Raw genomic sequence first — 7,979 nt, 5'->3', positions numbered from 1 at the left:
CCTACATCTTCTTTATCCATTCATCTGTTGATGAACACAGGTTATTTCCATATCTTGGCTATTGTGAATAATGCTGCAATGAATATGGGGGTGCAGATATCTCTTCAAGATATTGATTTTGCTTTCTGCGGATATATTCCCAGAAGTGCGATTGCTGGATCATAAGATAGCTCTATTTTTAATTCTTTGAGGAAACTCCGTGATATTTTCTGTAATGGCTATAACAATTTACATTCCCATCAACAATGTACAAGGGTATCCTTTTCTCCACATCCTCACCAACATTTGTTATCTCTTATCTTTTTGATAATAGCCATTCTAATAAGGTGTAAGGTGGTATCTCATGTGGTTTTGATTTGCATTTCCCTAATAATTACTGATGTTGAGCACTTTTCATGTACCCGTTGGCCATCCCTATATCTTCTTTGGAAGAATGTTTATTCAGGTCCTTCGCCCATTTTTTAATTGGAGTATTTGGGGATATTTTTGCTATTGAGTTGTATGAATTCTTTATATATTTTAGATATTAGCCCTGGACAGGTATATGGTTTCCAAATATTTTCTCCCATTCCATACATTCCCTTTTCACTTCATTGATTGGGTTTTTTTGTTTTTTGCTGTGCGGAGCTTTTTTTGTTTTTGTTTTTTTGTGAGGAATTTTAGCCCTGAGCTAACATCTGCTGCCAATCCTCCTGTTTTTGCTGAGGAAGACTGGCCCTGAGCCAACATCCGTGCCCATCTTCCTCTACTTTATATGTGGGATGCCTGCCACAGCATGGCTTGATAAGTGGTGCATATGTCTGCTCCTGGGATCTGAACCTGTGAACTCCGGGCTGCAGACGCAGTGCGTGTGAACTTAACCACTATGCCACTGGGCCAGCCCCTGTGCAGAGCTTTTTAGTTTCAAGTATTCCCACTTATTTATTTTTGCTTTTGTTGCCTGTGCTTTTGGCATCTTATCAAAAAAATAATGGCCAAAACCAATGTCAAAGAGGTTTTTCCCTATGTTTTCTTGTAGGAGTTTTACAGTTTCAGATCTTACATTTAAGTCTTTAATCCATTTTGAGTTAATTTTTGTGAGTGGTGTAAGATAGGGTCTAGTTTAATTCTTTTGCATGTGGATATCCAGTTTTCTCAACACCATTTATTGAAGAGAGTGTCCTTTCCCTATTGTGTGTTCTGGGCACTCTTGTCAAAAATTTGTAGGGGATTATTTTCTGGCTCTCTATTCTGTTCCATTAATTTTTGCATGTGTTTTTATGCCAGTACCATACTATTTCCTTACTGTTTCTTTGTAATATAGTTTGAAATCAGGAAATGTAATGCTTCCAGCTTTGTTCTTTCTCAAGATTGCTTTGGCTATTCAGGGTTTTTTGTGCTTCCATACAAATTTTAGGATTGTTTTTTCTGTTTCTATGAAAAACACTATTGGAATTTGATAGAGATTGCATTGAATCTCTAGATCAATTTGGGTATTATGGATGTTTTAACAACATTAATTCTTCCTATCCAAGAACATGGCTATCTTTCTATTTTTTGTTCCTTCAATTTCTTTCTTCAATGTCTTATAGTTTTCAGTGTACAGGTCTTTCACTTCATTGCTTAAATATATTCTTAAGTATTTTACTGTTTTTGATGCTATTGTAAATAGAATTGCTTTCTTACCTTCTCTTTCAGATAGTTTGTTCATAGTGTACAGAAACGCAACTGATTTTTATATGTTGATTTTGTAGCCTGCAACTTTACTGAATTTGTATATTAGTTCTAACAGATTTTTGGTGGAGTTTTTAGGGTTTTCTAATATAATGTCATGTCATCTGCAAACAGAGACAATTTTACTTCTTCCTTTTCAATTTGGCTACCTTTATTTCTTTTTCTTGCTCTAGCTAGGACTTCCAGGACTATGTTGAATATAAGTGGTGAGAGTGGACATCCTTGTCTTGTTCCTGATCTTAGAAGAAAAGCTTTTAGGTTTTTACTGTCGAGTATGATATTGGCTGTGGGCTTCTCATATATGGCCTTTATTATGTTGAGGTACATTCCTTCTAAATTTCTTGAGAGTTTTTTTTTTCTTGCTGCTTTTCAAAATTCTCTCTGTCTTTGATTTTTGACACTTTTATTATAATGTGTCTTGGTGAAGTCTTCTATGGGTTGAATCTTCATGGGGGCCTATGAGCTTCATTTACTTGGATGTCCATCTCTCTCCCCAGGTTTGGGAAGTTTTCAGCCATTATTTCTTTAAATAAGCTTTCTGATCCTTTTCTGTCTTTCCTTTCATTTTGAGACTCCTATAATGCAAAAATTGTTTTGCTGGATGATGTTCCATAATTCATGTAGGCTTTATTCAGTCTTTTTCATTCTTTTTTCTTTTCTAATTGGATAATTTCAAATGCCCATCTTTGAGTTCAGAGGTTCTTTCTTCTGCTTGATCAACTCTCTTGTTGATGCTCTCTATTGAGTTTTTCATTTCATTCATTGTATTCTTCAGCTACAGAATTTCTGTTTGGTTCTTTTTTACAATTTTTATCACTCTGTTGAACTTCTCATTTTGTTCCTGAATATTTCCTGATTTTGCCTAATTGTTTTGTTTTCTTGATTTTGTTGTCATATCTGTATTCTCTTGTAACTCACTGAGCTTCCTTAAAACAATAATTTTGAATTCTTTGTCTGGTTCTTTGTCTTGCACAACATTGGGGCAGGTGCGTGGGGTAGTTGCTGGAAGTTGTTACCTGGGGCTTTGTGGCAACGATGGCTGTTCCTTGCCTTAGTGAAAGCCGCAGTGTGCTCTGTGGAGCAGACTGCTGGAATCCATGCCAAAGAACATTACTGGGTCCTCTGCTGTGAAAGCTGCAGGGAGTCTATGGCTGTTGCTGTGGGGGCTGTTGAGGTCCTCAAAAGCAAAGCAGACCAGGCCACTGGGGACTGCACTGGCACCTGCTGCCTGATTGATACTGATAGCCCCTGCCCTTCTTCTTTGGTCCTAGCCAACTCCAGCTGTCTCTGCTAAGCTGATTTCCCTAGTGATCCTGTCTGTGGTTATTCTCTATTTTTTGCTGTAGGTTCTTAATTGGACTCTTGAGCCCTCCCAGAGCTATTTTAGTTCATGGATAGCTGTCTGATTTTTGTTTTTTGTGTAGAGACGAAGGCTGACCTCTCCTACTCTGCCATCTTGCTGACATCATTTCAAGGTACTTCTCATTCTATGCTCTGAACATGCTCTACGCTTCCTCAGCTCTTAGAAAGTTTTATTTTAATTGTTTTATTCTTCCTCTTTTATTGTTTTTAAATTTAAAAGTAATACATTCAGGGGCTGGTCTGGTGGCACAGCGGTTAAGTCCACATGTTCCACTTCATGCGGCCCAGGGTGCGCCAGTTCAGATCCCGGGTGCAGACATGGCACCACTTGGCAAGCCATGCTGTGGTGGGTGTCCCACGTGTAAAGTAGAGGAGGATGGGCACAGATGTTAGCTCAGGGCCAGTCTTCCTCACCAAAAAGAGGAGGAGTGGCAGCAGATGTTAGCTCAGGGTGATCTTCCTCAAAAAATAAATTATTAAATAAATAAAATATGCAAAAATATTTTTAAAAAAGTAATACATTCATGTAGGAAAAAACTCCAAACATATACATGTAGTAAAAAGTAAAAGTCCTTCTTTATACCATATCCCCCATTCCATACTCCTTCTTAGAGTTAAGCACAATTATTTCCTTTTAGATATTGTTATGTACTTGCTGACATACATTATATGTAATTCTTTGAATAGAATTTGTATATATATATCACATCTTCTTTATCCAATCATCAGTCGATGGGCACTTGGATTGTTTCCATGTCTCAGCTATTGTGAATAGTGCTGTAATGAACATAGGGGTGCATATATCACTTTGGATTGTTGATTTCAAGTTGTTTGGGTAGATACCCAGTAGTGGGATAGCTGGGTCATATGGTAGTTCTATTTTTAGTTTTTTTGAGGAATCTCCATACTGTTTTCCACGGTAGCTGCAGCAGTTTGCATTCCCACCAGTAGTGTATGAGGGTTCCCTTCTCTCCACACCCTCTCCAACATTTGTTATTTTTAGTCTTAGTGATTATAGCCATTTTAACAGGTGTCAGGTGGTATCTTAGTGTCGTTTTGATTTGCATTTCCCTGATGATTAGTGATGTTGAACATCTTTTCATGTGCTTATTGGCCATCTGTATCTCTTCTTTGGAAAAATATCTGTTCATATCCTCTGCCCATTTTTTGATTGGGCTGTTTGTTTTTCTGTTGTTCAGTTTGTGAGTTCCTTATATATTATGGAGATTAACTCCTTGTTGGATGTATGATCTGCAAAAGTTTTCTCCCAATTGGCTGGTTGTCTTTTTGTTTTGTTACTAGTTTCTTTTGCCTTGCAGAAGCTCTTTAGTCAATGAAGTCCTACTTGTTTACTTTTCCTTTTGTTTTCCTTGTCTGAGAAGACATGGTATTTGAAGCAATCCTTTTAAGTTCAGTGTCAAAGAGTGTACTACCTATATGATCTTCCAGAAGTTTTATGGTTTCAGGACTTATCTTCAAGGCTTTGATCCATTTTGAGTTTATTTTTGTGCATGGCATGAGATGATGGTTTACTTTCATCCTTTTGCATGTGGCTATCCAGTTTTCCCAACACCATTTATTGAAGAGACTATCTTTTCTCCACTGTATGTTCTTGGCCCCTTTGTTGAAGATTAGCTGTCCATATACGTGTGGTTTTATTTCTGGGCGTTCTGTTCTGTTCCATTGATCTGTGTGCCTGTTTTTGTACCAGTACCATGCCATTTTGATTACTATGGCTTTGCAGTACATTTTGAAGTCAGGGATTGTGATGCCTCCAGCTCTTTTCTTTTTTTGTTATGATTGCTTTAGCAATTCAGGGTCTTTGGTTGCCCCATATAAGTTTTAGGATTCTTTGCTCTGTTTCTGTGAAGAATGTCATTGGGATTCTGATTGGGATCGCATTGAATCTGTAGATTGCTTTGGGTAGTATGAACATATTAACTATATTTATTCTTCCAATCCTTGTGCATGGAATCTCTTTCCATCTCTTTATATCATCATCTATTTCTTTCAATGACGTCTTACCGTTTTCATTGTATAAGTCCTTCACCTTCTTGGTTACATTTATTCCTAGGTACTTTATTCTTTTTGTTGCGATTGTAAAAGGAATGGTATTCTTGAGTTCTCTTTCCATAAGTCCATTATTAGAGTATAGAAATGCAAGTGATTTTTGTAAGTTGATTCTGTGCCCTGCAACTTTACTGTAGTTGTTAATTATTTCTAATAGTTTTCCAATGGATTCTTTAGGGTTTTCTGTATATAAGATCATGTCATCTGCTAACAGCGAGAATTTCACTTCTTCATTCCCTATTTGGATTCCTTTTATTCCTTTCTCTTGCCTAATTGCTCTGGCCAAAGCTTCCAGTAGTATGTTGAATAAGAGTTGTGATAGTGGGCATCCTTGTCTTGTGCCTATTCTCAGAGGGATGGTGTTCAGTTTTTCCCCATTGAGTATGATGTTGGCTGTCGGTTTGTCATATATGGACTTTATTATGTTGAGGTAATTTCCTACAATTCCAATTTTGTTAAGAGTTTTTATCATAAATGGCTGTTGGATCTTGTCAAATGCTTTCTCTGCATCTATTGAGATGATCATGTGGTTTTTATTCCTAATTTTGTTAATGTGGTATTAACATTGATTGATTTACAGATGTTGAACCATCCCTGTGTCCCTGGTATAAATCTCACTTGATCATGATGCATGATCTTTTTGATGTATTACTGTATTCGGCTTGCCAATATTTTGTTGAGGATTTTTGCATCTATGTTCATCAGCAATATTAGCCTGTAGTTTTCCTTTTTCGTGTTGTCCTTGTCAGGCTTTGGTATCAGAGTGATGTTGGCCTTGTAAAATGTGTTAGTAAGCATTCCATCTTCCCTAATTTTTTTGGAATAGCCTGAGAAGGATCAGTATTAAATCCTCTCTGAAAGTTTGGTAGAATTCTCCAGGGAATCTGTCTGGTCCTGGGCTTTTATTTTTTGGGATGCTTTTGATTACTGTTTCAATTTACTTGTGATTGGTCTATTCAGATTCTCTATTGCTTCTTGATTCAGCTTTGGGAGGTTGTAAAGTCTAAGAATTTATCCATTTCCTCTAGAGTGTCCATTTTGTTGGCATACAGCTTTTCATAGTATTCTCTTGTAATTTGTTGTATTTCTGTGGTATCCATTGTTATGTCTCCTCTTTCATTTCTAATTTTATTTATCTGAGCTTTCCCTCTTTTTTTCTTTGTAAGTCTGGCTAGGGGCTTGTCAATTTTGTTTATCTTCTCAAAGAACCAGCTCTTTCTTTCATCAATCTTTTCTACTGCCTTTTTTGTTTCAATAGCATTTATTTCTGCTCTGATTTTTATTATTTCTCTCCTTCTGCTGACTTTGGGCTTTGTTTATTCTTCTTTTTCTAATTCATTTAGGTGTAGTTTGAGATTGCTTATTTGGGATTTTTCCTGCTTGTTAAGGTGAGCCTGTATTGTGATGAATGTCCCTCTTAATATGGCTGCTGCTGCATTGCATATGAGTTGGTATGGTATGTTTTCATTTTCACTTGTCTCCAGATATTTTTTGATTTCTCCTTTAATTTCTTCAATGATCCATTGGTTGTCCAATAGCATGTTGTTTAGTCTCCACATCTTTGTGCCTTTCTCAGCTTTTATCTTGTAATTAATTTCTAGCTTCATAGCGTTGTGATAAAAAAAAGATGCTTGTTATTATTTCAGTCATCTTAAATTTATTGAAGCTTGCCTTGCTTCCCAACATATGGTCTATCCTTGAGGATGTTCCATGCACACTTGAGAAGAATGTGTATTCTGCTGTTTTTGGAGGGAGTGTTCTATATATGTCCATTAAGTACAACTGGTCTAGCTTTTCATTTAATTCTGCTGTTTCCTTGTTGATTTTCTGTCTGGATGATCTGTCCATTGATGTAAGTGGAGTGTTGAGGTCCCCTACTATTATTATGTTATTATTAATATCTTCTTTTATGTTTGTTAATAGTTGCTTTATGTACTTTCATGCTCCTGTGTTGGGTGCATAGATATTTATAAGTGTTATATCTTCTTGGTGGAGTGTCCCTTCAATCATTATATACTGCCCCTCTTTGCATCTCTTTACCTGTCTTATCTTGAAGTCTACTTTGTCTGATACAAGTATTGTGACACCTGATTTCTTTCATTTGCCGTTAGCTTGGAGTATCGCCTTCCATCCCTTCACTCTGAGACTGTGTTTATTGTTGGAGCTGAGATGTGTTTCCTGGAGGCAGCATATTGTTGACTCTTGCTCTTTAATCCATCTCGCCATTCTGTGTCTTTTTATTGGAGAATTCAATCTATTTATGTTTAGGGTGATTACCGATATATGAGGGCTTAAGGCTGCTATTTTATCACTTGTTTTCTGGTTCTCCTGCTTTTCCTTTGTTTCTCATCCTGTGTATTTTGGTCTACCAATTGCGTTATGTCTTTTTTTATGTTGTGTTTCTTTGTTTTCTCCTTATTTATTATTTGTGTCTCTGTTCTGCTTTTTTGTTTAGTGGTTACCATGAGGTTTGTATTCAAAATCTTGCAGATAAGATAGTCCATTTTCTGATGGCCTCTTATTTCCTTAGACTAAACCAATTCAGTGCCTTTCCTCTTCACCTTCTGAGTTGTTTTTCTCACATCTTATTCCATCTTGTATTGTGAATTTGTGATTAAAATGACAAGATTGTTTTTGGTGTTTTCCTTCCTTTTGTCTTTAATGCTATTCTTGAATATTTGCTAACCTGTTCTGATATATAGCTACAATTTTCTGATTTTGTCTACCTATTTATCTCCTTACACCATGCTTTGTAACCCCTTTCTCCCTCCCTTTTTTTTTTCAGGTATGAGGGCCTTCTTGAGGATTTCTTGTGTGTGTGTGTGGGGGGGGGG

Source organism: Equus quagga, chromosome 18 (genome assembly GCF_021613505.1).
Source record: "Equus quagga isolate Etosha38 chromosome 18, UCLA_HA_Equagga_1.0, whole genome shotgun sequence".
Lineage (NCBI taxonomy): Eukaryota > Metazoa > Chordata > Mammalia > Perissodactyla > Equidae > Equus > Equus quagga.
This window is presented reverse-complemented; position numbering follows the sequence as displayed.